The following is a 14,765-nucleotide window of genomic DNA, read 5'->3' on the forward strand; positions in this document are numbered from 1 at the left end:
ACATCTTTCAAATCCTTCAGACCCTTTAAGACTGAAATAAAATACCATCCCTTCTCTGAAGCTTCCCTGGTCATCTCACATGTGAAATTTTCCCCTTCTGACTTTTCTGCAACTCTTTGTAGATGTCTTATGGTATGTTTTCTTTGTATTATTCATATGTGTATAATGTAACTTAATTCACCTATAAAATAGTTTTTAAGCTACTTAAAGACTTTAGATAAGGGCTTCAAGTAGGAATAATTTGTGCAGGAGATTTTAGATGTCTGTTTGAAATTGCCAGGAATGGTTTGAGGGTTTGCCTTACAAATTAACAACTTAGGCTTTGTCAATGCAGTGAATACTGTCAATCGAAAGGATATACTGAGTTCAGATATATGAAATAGTTTAATATCTAAGGCAGCAGCAGTAGCTAGACAACCAGAATTTGTTTCCAACTGCTTCTCAAGTCTAGTTCTCAAAGGGCAACATGGAGAGGGACCGGTCACAGATACTACAGTGGTTGCAATACAAGAAAGGCACTCTGAGCTTATATTTTACATAAAACAGTAAGCATCGCTGCCTTTCAATTCTCAGGGGAGCCGCTGTCTCACTCTTTCCCGAGGCTAGTTACTCTACAAATAGTTTGGACCAAGGATATTCAATGTCTTTGCACACAAGACATGCCCAAATATGAGAAGCCCAAGGAAAATCGTCAAATAAAGGAAATATTCAGTCATTAAACACTTTTAAGGGTCTTGTGTATGTCCTGGTTCTAGACACCAAGAAATGGTTACAGGCAAGCCGTAGGCCTTTGTTCCAAGAAAAGAAAATGAGATGTATGGCAGCTTTTGTATTTCACATTGACAGTCCACTGCATCCTTCCTAATATGAAAATGATTTATTTTCTGTCTAATTGTATCCTTTGTATTACATTTGCCTCTGAATTGGTATACCTCCTACATTAACTCAAACAGTTCCATATATACTGTAACAGAAAAAGATGAGGAAACCATATTTTACCCTCTTGTTTTTTTATCTTAATAACTTTTAAAATTTATGTAAGGTGAACAAGTTTCATGTACTTCATATATACAGATTTAGGAACACAGTAATACTTCCCATCCTACCCTTATTAACAAGATTCCATCACTAAAAAGTAGCATGCAGCAAGTTATTAATACAGATATTATTATAAATTTCACTTTAAATGTGTAGATTTAGACCTGAAATATTTGACGGGTACATTTCAATTTATATATGAAAAATTATCTTCATTATTAAATGACTTAATTATTGAAAAAACTTAGAGAGCCAATTCTTTTTCCACATTTTAGAAGAGAACTGAACCTACTTATTACTACCATGACTGTTGCTACCACTACTAGTAGAACTAATGATTTAAAAACTAAAACTTAAGAAACATTCTAGAAAATATCTCTGATTGTTGTGCATATTGACAAACAGTAAAATATTTCCTTTGGTACTCTAAAGTTTAAATACAGTAGCTCTGTCTTAGGAACAAAGCATCACAATTCAAATTATCAGCAGAAACATGAAAAAGATGTCATTTTTCCATTGATATCTTGAGACATGTAGTTTGACTCTAATCTATTTCTGTGATCTCCCTTCATTTACGAGATTCTGTTAGTATGCTGATTACGAAAGGGAATGTGATTGCCTTTCCAGAAAACAATGATGCTTCCCCAACAGAAGCAGGACACTCAGACACTCACAGGGTTCCCCAAGGTAAAAGGCAGTTAGCTTCGTTCAGCCACTGCACAGGCTGTTCTCTGCTCTTAAAAAGTTTTTCAGGAAGTGAATTAATGTAATAGTTTTTACAGTCTGTATAGTATAAAATCGACTCAGATTAAGCTAGCAGACTTGTTATTTGACAGTTTATAAAATATTTTAGTATCTTTTTGGCAGTAGCAGTTTGAATGTTGGCAAATGTACACATTGCTTGCAGTTTCAAAACCTTGTAATGAGTATTTTCCACTGTAATAGCAGAGAGCTGAAATTTGGATAAACCACTTAGACTTGTGAACTCTGACATGCACGGTGACAATGTCTTTGTAAAAGAATTTTGTCAAGTATGGGAGCTCCTACTAATAGCACATCCATCTTTCTGCACACCATAAATCTTAAGAAAATTTCTATTACTCTGCAATTTGTCTGGCTTATGCTATTTATTAGCCATTTTATTCTGCTGCTTTAAGAAGTAATGTGATGTTCATTTTATTGCTGGTTCAATAAATTGTTAATTATAATGCAGTGATTGCAGCTGACGTGATTTAAAAGCCACATTAGCACTATAGCATTAAGTTTTAACTATTTTACCCTTCAATTCCCTGTTTATACAACAGTAAAAGGAAAATAGCCTTGGACTAATTTTAAAAATGAAGGTATTTATATCTATCTATCACATGATATATTAGAAACTTTTTTTAATAAAGGTTACACTTTTATCTTGAAAAAGAGGAAAATTATGGTGAATGATACTTAATGGAACACATTTCTAGAATTCCATTAAATCATATTAAAATCTTATGAGGTAGAATGTAATCAGAATCAAATTCTTCCACTTTGAGATGATTTAAGCTCCTTAGATTGTAAAATTTGCAAAGACAGGTAGAAGAAAAATCAAATTAGCTGTGCTCGTGTATAATAAAATGATAGTCCTTGTAGACACTATTAAATAAAAGGCACATAAGTCACGTTAATTTTGTAAACATTTTCCTTCCAGAATTAAAAAAAATACTAAAAACTGATAGATGCAGCTTTTGAAGAATATTTCCCATTTATCCTCCAGATACTCACATATGGAGCAATATGAACAAAGCCCCACTCACTGTTACCTCTCAGGCTCAAACTAACTTAAAACTTTCTCATTTGCCTAAAATGTATGAATATCAGTCTCAAATTGTATATCCTGATAGATGTTAAGTCATGGAAATTGTGTCATTCTCAGCACCATACACATTACCAGTCAATTTTGTGCTGCTCAACGTAGTTTCAGGGCTGGTGCTATGGCGTAGTGTGTAAAGCTGCCGCATGCATTGCCAACATCCCATATGGGTGCTCGTTCAAGTCCCGGCTCCTCCACTTCCAATCCAGCTCTCTGCTATGGCCTGGGAGAGCAGTAGAAGATGGCCCAAGTGGTTGGGCCTCTGCACCCACATGGGAGACCCAGGAGAAGCTTCTGGCTCCTGGCTTTGGAGCAGCACAGTTCCAGCCATTGTGGCCATTTGGGTAGTGAACCAGCAGAAGGAAGACACCTCCCTCCCTCCCTCTCTCTCTCTCTCTCTCTCTCTGCCTCTCTTTCTCCCTGTGTTACTCTGACTTTCAAATAAATACATGTATCTTTAAAAATATATAGTTTCAATGAAAACTGTATTTACTTAGATAAAGTCTGGATTTTGCTTACTGTCTTCTGTTCATTAAAATCAAGGATCCTGCACCAAAGTTGTTTGTCTCCCTCTAGTCAGAATTCTGCAAAATTCCAAGCATGATAAAAAATTTTCCAATAATTGTGGATTGTTTCCAGAATTAACCTCCATAACTGAATTTCTACATTTTGAATGTTGGATTAGCTATGATGTGAGTGAAAACACAGGAAAAACAAGATTGAGGGGCCAACACTGTGGCATAGTGGATAAAAGCCGCCTGCCATGCTGGCATCCCATATAGGCACCAGTTCAAGACCCGGCTGCTCCACTTCCAATCCAGCTCTCTGCTTGGCCTGGGAAAGCAGTAAAAGATGGCCCAAGTCCTTGGGTCCCTGTACCCAGATAGAAGACCCAGAGAAAGTCCCTGACTCCCAGCTTCAGATCTGTGTATCTCTGGCTGTTGTGGCTATTTGGGGAGTGAACCATGGGTTGGAAGGCTTCTCTCTCTCTGCCTCTGCTTCTCTGTAACTCTGCCTTTCAAATAAATAAATAAGTAAATAATCCTTTTTTGAAAAAAAAAAAAAAACAAGATTGACTTTCTATGAATTTGGGAATTTAATTTGCAAAACAGGGAAGGGAACATGCAGTGGGATGATTTTGGCCTCCTGGTACCCACATTTCTCACTCCAATACAATTTCAATTTTGGCAGATAAGTTAATTGTTTTAGTATAGTTGTAATATTTGTGAAATTTGATTTATCAGGGTGATGTTGAAAAACTTTCATGAACCAAACATTCTCTACAAAATAGGAGTGAATTATCAATAAGCCTTGCAAAGTTCACTTTTTAGTTGGAATAAACAAAATTTTTAATTTATTTTTCTATTACAGTACAGCATTGATCAAACAATTTATGTCATTGTTTTGTCTTTCTGTAGCATTACAGTTCTGCTTTTTAGCGCATTACTTACTAAAAAATTATAACCTGCTTACAATCTATACACATACATGCTTGTTTAAACAGAGAATTGGATAAATAGCGATTTTGCAGTACCATAGAATGGTAGAAACAGAAAAGATCATTTAAACCATTTAGTTCACATGTTCACTGTATCAGGATTATCTGAGATTTCAACACATACAGTTCTTTTGGCCATACTTCCAAATGCTGATTAAGTACCTTTGGGGGTTGTAGGGGGAAGCTAGAATCTCCATTTTTCTACTCTCCCCAGTTAAAAAAATCACTGAAATCAACACTTCTGTTTTGCCACCTAGAAACACCAAGGCCTAGATTAGTTCCTATTTGTTTGTATACTACACTCCAAGACTTTCTCCACTTATACTTGGATTCACTAAAAACAAAATCAGTGATTTGAAAGAAGAGAGAGAGAGAGAGAGAGAGAGTGTGTTCTTCCATATTCTGGTTCACTTCCCAAATGCCTACAACAGCCAGGGCTGGTCTAGCCCAAAGCCAGGAACCCAGAACTCCATTCAGCTCTCCCACGTGGGTGGTGGGGGCACAAGTACGTGGGCCATCACCATCCATTGCTTTCTTAGGTGCATTAGCAGGGAGCTGAATGGGAAGCAAAGTAGCCAGGACTATAACTGGCACTCTGACATGGGGTATGAGCATTGCAAGTGGCGGCTAAATGTGTTGCCACTACAACACCAGCCCCTAAACTTGGCTTTTACTGTTCTCTCTGCCTGGAATGCTCCTGCTTCCAGCTCAGATATCACCTCCTCAGAGAGTATTCCATCAAGATTCTGCCTTCCACTTACTATCTTTAAAATACCTAATTATGTGGCTCAGTCCCTTACAGTAGTGCAAGTTCTATAAAGTAGGTTCTTTGTCCCTGTTTTTCACTGTCATATCCTTCATGCTTGGCACCTCACCCCCCCAGGCATAATAGACACCTGAGCATTTTGCTTATTGAATGACTGAATGCATAAATGGCTGAATGAATGAATGCTTTATTAAAACCACATCCTTATTAGTGACAGATACAAGATTAAGAAGTTGGTCTCCTCACCAACAAGGCCATGATGTCTTTATGTTTCAAGTTGCCATTGATTGTTATAGTTGAATGCTATTTTATTAACTGTCCTGTGCAAAGTGTTCATTTTTTAACTGATGGAATTGTGTCATAGGCTCCAGAGTTTAAACATTTTGCTTGGTGTTGGCTTTGTGGCATAGTGGGTTAAGCCGCCACCTGAGATGCTGGCATCCCATATGGGAGCCATTTTGTGTCTAGGCTGCTACATTTCTGATCCAGCTCCCTGCTAACACACCTGGGAAAGCAGTGGAAGATGATCCAAGTGCTGGACCCCCTGCCACCCACATGAGAGATGTGGATGAAGCCTGTGGCTCCTGGTTTCAGGCTGGCCCATTCCTGGCAATTGTGACCATTTGGAGAGCAAGCCAGCAAAATGGAATACTTCTTTCTCTCCTTTTTTGTCTCTTCCTCTCTCTCCATAACTCTGCCTTTCAAACTAGATAAATAAATCTTTTAAAAATACTTGTTTAAGGACATATATAACTAGTGACATAATTAGAAACAAAAACTCAAGTGTTTTATTTGTTGATCCAGTGGCCTCTTTGTTATTTTAGCCAGATTCAGGTTCCATATCTTTTCCAATCCCCACTTTTGAATACAGATAGACCCCAGTTTATGATGATTTGGCTTACTTTTTTTTTAGTTAATGATGATGCAAAAATGATACACATTCAGTAGAAATCGTACTTCAGATTTATAACTTCGTCCTTTCTTGGGTGAGTAACATGTGGAACAATACTTTCTGTTCATGCTGAACAGAGGCAGTGAGCAAAGCTCATGGCCAGCCACATGGTTGAGGTGGAAACGGCTGATACTCTGCAGAGTGCTTTGCTTGGTGGCGTTTTTTTGGATATTGTGCTTTTGCATCACATCATGTCAACAAAACATCCCTGTGTGTACATGAGATGTTCTGTACTTTAGTATGGAATAGCCCTTGTGTTTGGTGGTTTTTCCCCATAAACTTTGACTCCTGTCTCCAGTTTCCTGCTAATACAGATCCTGGGAAGCAGCAATAATGACTCAAGGCATTGGGCTGCTGCCAGCTATGTAGGAGACCTGGTCTGTGTTCTCACTTCCTGGCTTCAGGCAGGCCCAGCCCCACCTACGTTGGGCATTTGAGGAAAGAAACAGTAGATGGAAGCCCTTTTTCTCAATATGTTTATTTCTCTCTGTCTCCCTGCCTCACATAGAAACTAATTTTAAAAGATATCTTTACTTTTATACAATAAATTTTGAAGTACATATATCACTTTTCATAGCAGGTATTCCCCACAAATTGGAAGAGCCTACATATTAAGAGTGAAATGCCAAAAAAGAAGACTAAAATGTACTAACTGATCTGAATTCTACATAGCCTCTTCTTTTGTTTCACTCACCCATTTCAGAAATTTTCAGCCATAATGGCACTCCTCAGACTGATACTGATTCTCCATGAATGAAACATTAGTACTTCATGATGTTTATAGTTTCTCACTCTATATTAGTAAGTTATTAGTCCTGAAGATTATTATTCTATACATTATTTCAGTACATTATTTTACAAATTTATCAGATTAGAACCTATTTTCCTCTCTTGTAGTAAGAGTTAAATAACAAAGAAATTTGATAAAACATGACTCATAAAGTCCTAAGTATTATAAAATGTCAAAGGAACCATTTGACAAGAAATGATCATCTTTAACTCTACAAATGCCGATTCTGTATGCTTTATGAACTCTGATGAAAATAAATCCCTTTGAGAAAAGCTTGAAGAGATAATGGTCACATATGTTCTCAAATTGCTATGGACAAGTTTCGTTTCATTTTCAACTTTTCTTTCCTCTAGGATGGTCATGATTACTCTGGAGGAGAGCAGAAATATCTTAGAGATAAAATAGCCAGTATTCTATTGTGGCTCACTGGGTTTGTACAAAGCTCACATGCTCGCTTGCTATCTTCATTCTATACTTCCTCCCTCCCTCTTTTCCTCTCTCCCTCCTCCTTCCCTCCCTTTCTTCTTTTTCTTTTTCAAAGATTTATTTTATTTATTTGAAAGGCAGAGTTACAGAGAGAGAGAGAGAGAGAGAGAGAGAGAGAATCTTCCATCCACAGATTCATTCCCAAAATGGCCACAACTGAGACAGGCCAAAGCCAGGAGCCAGGAGCCAGGAGCTTCTTCCGGGTTTCCCACGTAAGTGGCCCAAATACTTGGACCATCATTTATGGCTGCCCCAAGGCACATTAGCAGAGAAATGGATTGGAAGTAGAGGAGCCGGGACTCAAACAGGCACCCATATGGGAAGCCAGTGTTGCAGGCAGCAGTTTAACCCATCACACCACAACATGGGCCTCCATAGCATTATTTCTAATTTCAAGTTTTTCTTGGATTGCTATGCGATTTTGTTTCTTGTGATCTCGTCTCTCTCCAAGATGTGACATGTACTATTATTTCGCTCTTTTCGTATTTCTCAAGTTCCCACCTCACGAGAGGTGCTCCACCCTTCCTAAAAATTGCTTGCTATATGTTCATCTAGCTAAAAGAAATAACTCAAATGTTTTTTTTTAAAAAATTCTTACTTATTTTTTTGAAAGTCTGAGTTACACAGAGAGAGAAGGAGAGGCAGAGAGAGAGAAGTCTTCCATCTACTGGTTCATTCCCCAGTTGGCCCCGACAGCTATGCTGATTCCAAAGCCAGGACCTGGGAGATTCCTCTGGGTCTTCCCACACAGATGCAGGGGCCCAAGGACCTAGGCCATCTTTTACTGCTTTCTCAGGCCATAGCAGAGAACTGGATCAGAAGTAGAGCAGCTAGACTTGAACCAGTGCTCATATGGGATGCCAGCATTGCAGGAACAGCTTTACCCACTATGCCACAGTGCCAGCACCTAACTCATATGTTCTTATCTAGGACTCAGAATCCTAAACCTTGGTGTAAATCTCTTGTTATTATCAGCATTATCATGTTCTCAATAGGAACTTTGACCATATTAAGAAATATTGAAAATAGATACATGTGTGGTCTTACAAGTTATGCAGTTGAGGCATTGCATTTGACAATGATCATTTTTGTCCTGCCCTATAATTGATTTTATCTGTCTCTTGGGAAAGAAATCATGTTTACCATACATTACGTCTTGTCATTTAGTTATAATGTTTATTTTCCTATTGAGCTGAAAATCTTGTTTAGGTGAATGTATTAGTCAACTTTCAATTACTTTAAAATGGATGAGATGAGCTTTTTGGAAAGGAAAAGTTCCATTTTGCCTTACTATTTGGAGGTTCATAGTTCAGGACTGGGTGACCCCTTTAGTCTGGCCTCTGGTAAAACTGGCCATAGTGGAGCAGGTGTACTGGAACTGTGATGTGTGAACTGGGAAGCAGAGATAGAAGCTGGATTGAACTTGTCTCAAATAATCAACCCTCTCATGAGAACTACCTTCAGAGTGACCTAAATACCTGAATGACCTAAAGACCTCCCAGCAGACCTTGGAGTTTCTACATCTGCATGAGTTTGGGGAGCCACTTCCTCTTCAGTCCATAACTGTTGGTGATTATATTACCTTGATAATTATGTTCCCCAACAACTTTGTCTGTTAAACATGAGTCTGAGAAGAACCTGACCAGAAATTTCCCGGTTTACCTGGCAATATGATTACATCAGAAAATTACAGAGATCAAAGGAGACTTACTCATTCACTCTTGTGACATTTCAAGTCAAGTCTCACAGTTTTAATACGTCCAAAACTGAAATTTGAATTTATAGTCTCCCTTCCCTGAAATCTTTTCCTTCATCTTTATCTATACAAATGGTGATACTTCCCAAGTCCCTCAAGCCAGAGCTGTAGGAGCCATTCTTTTTTTTTTTTTTTTTTCCTTTTCCGTTGGTTCATCCCACAATGGCTGCTGCGGCTGGTGCACTGCAGCCAACGCACCACGCTGATCCGAAGCCAGGAGCCAGGTACTTCTCCTGGTCTCCCGTAGGAGCCATTATTTAGTCGTTCACATCTTATATTCAATATATCTAGTGATCTTATTTATTTTTATATCAAAATTATATCTAAATTATAAGCACTTTATTTTCTCATTCATAACCATTTCTTGGATATCATCAACACTTACCTGTTACCTAACTCCACTTAATTTCTTACCCTCTTCTCATTCATAATTCATTTTCATTATATAAAAAAGAATGATGTTTAAGCTAATATGTGAAATTATGTGATGACAACTCCATGCATAAACTGGTCCTTATTTAATTTTGACTTCATGTTGACTCATGCCCTTTGCCCCTTACTGCATTCCAACACTGTCTTCACACATTCTGCAAATACTTTGAGATCTTTACCAACTTAGGGCCTTGGCAAATGCTATTTCTTTTGCTTAAAATATTTTCCAGTTTACTCTTTCTAAATATAGCATGTTTGCTCTTTAAGGTGGTTTTGATCAAATTTCATAAAACTGATTACAGGGAGGACAGACTACAGAAGGAAAAGCAATGGTGTTCTGGTTAAGGGTGATATCAGTAGAATTAAACAGATTAAGAGTAAATTATAAAGCTGGAGTTCATGGGACTTGATAACAACTGGATATTTGAAAAAAGATACACAGATAATTATAAGGAATGGTTCTTCAATTTTTGGGCTGCAGTAGATGGTAATATTCCATGGAACCAGAGAGCCTGAAGGGAAAACTTTGGCTTATGTTAGTGGACAAGGAGGGAGATAAAGAATTTGCACATTTATTGTGAGAAAAAGCAACATTCAATTTTGGCATACTAAATGTGGGAGGTGTGGATGAAGAGGAATTCAAGGATAACTCCCATGTCTCCTTTCAGTGAGAGACTGTTTTGTGGAGAAAATGCTGAGCTAAAGGACCCTAGAGGAGGAGCAGGCCTTGCAGTAGATGATAAATCAACTAGCTGTTGAAACCTGGAGTCAAAAAAAGAGGTTTGGATTAGAGATTTGAGAGTTGTCAGTTCACAAATAATAACAGAAGCCAGGGAAACAGACAATATTATCTAAATGCAAAAGAGCTTATATAAAACCAAAGGGTGTTGTAGGAAAGAATCTAGCAAACATGACTTAAAATTATGACCCAAGAAATACCAGGATAGTGCCCTGAGGATGTGGTATAAAGGGAAAACAAAAGAAAAAATGAGGGTTTCCCTTGAAACAATTCCACTCTAGATAGGTTTTTGTGAATTCACAATATAAGATATTTGATGAAAGGAATTTATTTCCTATAATAAATGACAGAAAACATTGCTAGTTATGAGACTCAGTATCAGTAATCTTTGTTTGCATTGCGTGGAAATACCCTGCAAATTTTAAAAGGTTTTCTTATGAAGGCAAGGTTTATGCAACTGAGTAGCTCATAAAACTGTTCTTAAAAGAAACTGATGGCTTAAATGCAGTGTCTTAAGTAAAAAGACGTGTTTGGGGGCCAGCTCTCTGCCAGATACTGGGCTTAGGTAATGAAGTACTCAAATATTTTATTTTCCAGACTTCAATGTAAAGGAAAACTCACAAACAGCATGATATAAAAACTTTTAGAATAGAATTGTGAACAAATCGCTATCCAAACGTAGAAAAAATGCTGAATTCTACCTAAGTCAGGGAAAAGCAAGTTTGATAGTGGAAGTAATGTTGTAGCTGGTGTTATATGTGCCAGCATGCATCTTCTTTTGTTTCAATGTGTTGATTAACATTCACAGCTATTTCTTTTTTAAATTCTCTTATTTGAGAGAGAAAAATTCTCTTTTTGAGGGAAAGAAGGACTGGGCCAGGCCAAATTTAGGAGTCAGGAATAGAAGGGCCAGGAACTCAAGTCATGTCTCCACATAGATGGCAGAGACCAGCTACTTAAGCTATCACTTGCTGACTCCTTGTGTGCGCATTAGCAGGAATCTAAACAGATTAAAAAATAAATTATAAAATTGAAGTTTGTAAGACTTGATAACAATTGAATATATGAAAAAAGACACACAGAAAAGTATAAGCATTGAGTTAGGACTCAAACCCACGTTTTCCATCCTAGACATTCCAACATGGAATGTGAGTGTCCCGATCAGCATCCTAACTACACATTTACCCTCACAGATATTAATTCATTAATTCATTTATTAGTTATTTAAAAAGAGAGAGAAAATATTTTTCATTCTCTGCTTTACTCCTCAAATGCCTGCAGCAGCTGGGACTGGGGCAGACAGAAGCTAAGTGCCTGGAACTCATTTGGGGTCTCCCGCGTGTGTGGGAGAGACTGAAGTACTTGAGGCATCATCTGCTGCCTGCCAGGGTGCACGTTAGAAGTAGCTGCATTGGAAGTGAAGTCAAACTCAGGCATTCCATTATGGCATGTGGACATCCTATGCTCCATTTTAACCAATGCACCAATGTCCACCCACACAGATATTTTTTTTTACATTTTGGGTAAAAATCTCTTTAAGAATCTGAGAAGTATGAATCTACCATATAGAAAATAGATAAATGCCCTTATCACATTATTTCAAATATTCAATGACTTCTTGGATTAATATAACATTATAAAACTCAATGGAGATCTTCAATGTATTGTTCCAATTTTTCATTAACTCTAGACTGTAAGATCTAGAATACTACATAAGAATAACACATAAAGTGATGCAATTTGCAATTTTATCTGCCTCTAGAAATTCTTGCCTGTTATAACTTACACAGCCCCTCAGATTAATTTTCTAATAGGACCACTTTGCTTATGTCAATCTATTGTTTAATGGGGGGTGTATCCCCATTAATACATCAAACCAAAAATTCTATATCTTGCTTTTATAGCTTACTGTAAGTTTCTCCTGCCTTATTATTCAGAAATTATTAAATTATGCTTGTCCCAATTCATTATCACTTTTAATGTAATTGAGCATCCATTTCATGTCAGGCTCAGGGAATACATTTTCTAATGAAATATACCCAAATATCATGTTCTTCAGATGATTTCAATAATTTATTATTCTTCTAGTTCTCTTGACTCTACTGTGCCACTCTATGCCTAAAATGCACTTCCTGTAATGTTTTTAAATTATGTCTCTTTAAGTTTCTTCTTATAATTTTGTTTTGAAAAGTTTCATTTATTTTGGAAGGAGAGAGAGAGAAAGACAGTCAGAAAGACAGAGCTCCCTTCCACTGCACTCTCCAAGTGCACATGGTGTCTAGAGCTGAGCCATACCAAAACAAGGAGCCAGGTTTCCAACCCAGCTCTTTTATGTGGATGGCAAGGACTCAACCACCTGGAGAATCACCTGTTGCCCTGCCAGAGTGCATATTTACTGGGAGCTGGAGCTGAGAGATGAGTCATGACTCAGACTCAGGCACTCCAACATGGGATGCAGGCATCCCAAGTGATGTCTTAACTGCTAGGCCAATCATCCACCCTTCACAGTATTTTAGGAAGTCTTCTGATTATATAAGCTGAACTGATGAATTGTCTACATCCTACAGGTTTTTATGCTGCTAGATGTTACTTATACCTGTAATATAGGATACATCAATATTTTATAATTTTCCCAAATTTTTGATATTATAATATATAAGTATGGTATTTAAGCAAGAAGAATGACATTTTGTATTCCTGTGCAGTAACCCTTTGAAGATTTCAGACTAAAATTAAAATAAATGATTTTGTGAAAGCAGGACAGTTATAGCTTCATGAAGTTCAAAATCATGATTTGGAAACATTTGCTCTGGAAAGTGAATTATCTTAAGGGAAGACAGCATGGTGCCCCATTTCTATATTACCTGTTTAACCTGGGTCAGATGCTAAACAAATGTGAATGAACAAGTTCAATTAATGAGTACATGAATGAACACTTTATTCTTTGAAAGATTATTCTCGGCTATAACTTTCTGTTTAACTAGAGTCTACCTGATGCTGCTATAATAAAATATATTTTCTCTTTTGGAACTTTGTGTTCCATTCCTAACAACCTCCTGGTGCATTTAAAGTAATCCTTCCAAAAATAATTCATTCTTCTTCCCTCTTTGGTTTATGAAGAGCAGTGGAGTGCAATAGGTTGAAATTGTTTATTTCCTGGCTTTAAATTAAGCCTGAGGCAAAAAATAAAAACCTCTTAGGCCAACTGCAATGCAATCTGGTCTTTCTATTACTTATAAGAAAACATTTAACACAAGATTATCTATTTTATGAAGAAAGTTAGTCATATATCTACTCCCCTGGATCGTTAGATGCTCCCCACTCTGGTTCTCTGGGTTACGTACCAGGAGACATGGAGTGTGAAGAAGGAATCCAGCTATTTTATTGTAGCACTTTACACCTTCTTTAGAACACACCTATCATTGCTATAATTAACTTCTTTTTTTTTTTTTTTTTTTTTTTTTTTGACAGGCAGAGTGGACAGTGAGAGAGAGAGACGGAGAGAAAGGTCTTCCTTTGCCGTTGGTTCACCCTCCAATGGCTGCTGCGGCCGGCGGGCTGTGGCCAGTGCACTGCGCTGATCCGAACCAGGAGCCAGGTGCTTCTTCTGGTTTCCCATGGGGTGCAGGGCCCAGGCACTTGGGCCATCCTCCACTGCACTCCCTGGCCACAGCAGAGAGCTGGACTGGATGAGGGGCAACCGGGACAGAATCCAGTACCCCAACCGGGACTAGAACCCGGTGTGCTGGCGTCACAGGCAGAGGTAAAAGGAAGTAAAGGAAGGTAAAGGAAGGAATTGCTGTGTTTTCATTTATCCTTTCATGTGAGATATTATAGTGTGTGTGTGTGTGTGTGTGAGTGTGTGTGTGTGTGTGTGCTGTCCTCTATACTTTCATGTCAACAAACTAGGAATATTTTTCTATAAGAAATTGACATGAAGAAACATCTCCGAATGCATAGTTATGCAACTTGCTCCAGTATACAATCTGGGGATGGTGTATTTCGAAGAATGTACTCTTACAACTCCTGACCCTCCTCTTCTCTGTGCTGAAAGGAAAAAATGACAAGACACCAACATCTTGAAGAGGTAGTCTTGCCAGACATGCCCGCTTTCAGGCAAGATAAGTTCTTCCAAAATAATTCACATTAACCCTGAAAAACCCATAAAGTTAAACATCAACTGCTGATCAAGGATCCCATTCCAGAGACTTTGACAGCTTTTTTTTTTCCAGGGGTGATCTCTTCTGTTGAACGGTGGTAAGCAGGCATCAGGGAGGGTTTAGGGGTGAAGGAAATAAAGAGGAGACTGAGTAATTATGGGTGAGGATAATACATAGCAAAGGAACAAACAACTGAAAGGCATATATTCATGCAATAAGTACAGGGCTGGATTGGAATCAGATTAGCAGTGCTCACATTCTGATTCTACCAGTCATTGGATCATCAAAGGAAAAGCATTTAA

This window comes from Oryctolagus cuniculus, chromosome 3, assembly GCF_964237555.1.
Source record: "Oryctolagus cuniculus chromosome 3, mOryCun1.1, whole genome shotgun sequence".
In the NCBI taxonomy this organism is placed as follows: Eukaryota; Metazoa; Chordata; class Mammalia; order Lagomorpha; family Leporidae; genus Oryctolagus; species Oryctolagus cuniculus.